Raw genomic sequence first — 1,430 nt, 5'->3', positions numbered from 1 at the left:
CTGGGGGATTTCAATCAATGAGCAATATTATTCTCTCCTTTTCTTTTGTTAAATGAAACCACTACTGTCACTTGGAGTTAATATCCCTGTGTTCCAACTCCTGAATAATGAAATTGTGAGTTTCGTGATATTTTCTGGACACATTTCCTGCTGAAAGAACTAAGAGCTCTTTTCTAATTTACACAATACTATATACACACTCATCAAGCCTCCGAAACTAGCATCCTTGGTGCTGCTCTCTCCTCCCAAACCTCATCTCATGTGACTGTTACATCATCACTCTAATTGTGGGAGGGGTTAATCCCACTGTTTTCAGCATTAACCCTTAACATCCTCATACTGCACTGTCTGTCCAAAAAAATCGGTGGAGGGAACTTGAATTATCAAAACAGCAACAGCTGCCAGTTGAAAATCAACTCAACCCATCAGAGAGAGACTGTCAGAGAACTTCCTGCATCCAGTCCTGACCCTGTCACATGAAGCAGCTGCTCACCCAGACCCCACTCTCATCAACACTGAACATTTTTACTGAGACCCTTCAAATACTGTTTATAAAAGGCCGCAAAGATCAAAGTTCACACAGTTGTATTAAATACAACAAAGTTTAATATTTTCTCACCGTTTCTCGGTAACCACATGAGACTTAGGTTTTCTTATTTGGTTCCTTTGATTTTTCTTGTTCCTGACTGACAAATATTCCAAACCTCAGATAAACCCTCCCACTTGCCTCATGTCCCAGTCTCGGTAAAAAGCAACACATAATGACACAAACACTCTCCTTCAGTGAGATTAATATCAAGCTGTTTTCCAGGTTGAATTGAACTGTGAACAAATTTCTGTCAAAGAAGTTACCTTTGATGTATTAGCACTGAAATTCTGTGCAAGGAGAAACAGCCATTCCAAACTCATATCCTTCACAAAGGCTGTTTTTTTATGTGATTGAAATTCATCAAGTATTTTGAATTAAAGTTCACAACACACAGATGTCAGTGTTGATAATGAAACTTTTCAAGCATGTTGCAAATGTGAAATAAGGCTCTGCTGGGAGTTGAACTCAGGATCTCCTGTTTACTAGACAGGTGCTTTAACCAACTAAGCTGCAGAGCCAGATCACGAATGTGCGTGCAATTGAAATCAGAGGAAGGCCTTGTAGATAGTGGGCAGGCTTTGGCGAGTCAAGAGCTGAGTTCGTCACGGCAGTGTTCCCAGCCTCTGACTCGCTCTTGTAGTTGTTGCTGTAGTTGTAATTGTAATAGGCAACCGTCTGTCTCGGAAGACGATGGGCTACACCCGGGGTGTACGTCACTTCTGTGTGAAACATCGTTTGTTGTGGCTGTAGAGGATGACTCGTGAGTGACGATCCCTTCCGCAGCTGGTAAAGATGAATATCATTGGCCCGAGGTCGACTGATAATTTTTCCTTCCTCTGAG

The 1,430-nt window shown here is 41.7% G+C and overlaps 1 non-coding gene across 1 annotated transcript; it reads right to left on the bottom strand.

Annotated features, from left to right (window-relative positions):
• Positions 1–1,033: 1,033 nt before the first annotated feature.
• trnat-agu (transfer RNA threonine (anticodon AGU)) lies at positions 1,034–1,107 on the bottom strand. The gene has a single exon. It is a non-coding gene; the product is annotated as a tRNA-Thr (tRNA).
• Positions 1,108–1,430: the final 323 nt, after the last annotated feature.

Source organism: Heterodontus francisci, unplaced genomic scaffold (assembly GCF_036365525.1).
Source record: "Heterodontus francisci isolate sHetFra1 unplaced genomic scaffold, sHetFra1.hap1 HAP1_SCAFFOLD_51_1, whole genome shotgun sequence".
Lineage (NCBI taxonomy): Eukaryota > Metazoa > Chordata > Chondrichthyes > Heterodontiformes > Heterodontidae > Heterodontus > Heterodontus francisci.
The sequence above is the reverse complement of the archived record's forward strand: the minus strand, read 5'-3'. Positions and strand labels throughout refer to the sequence as shown.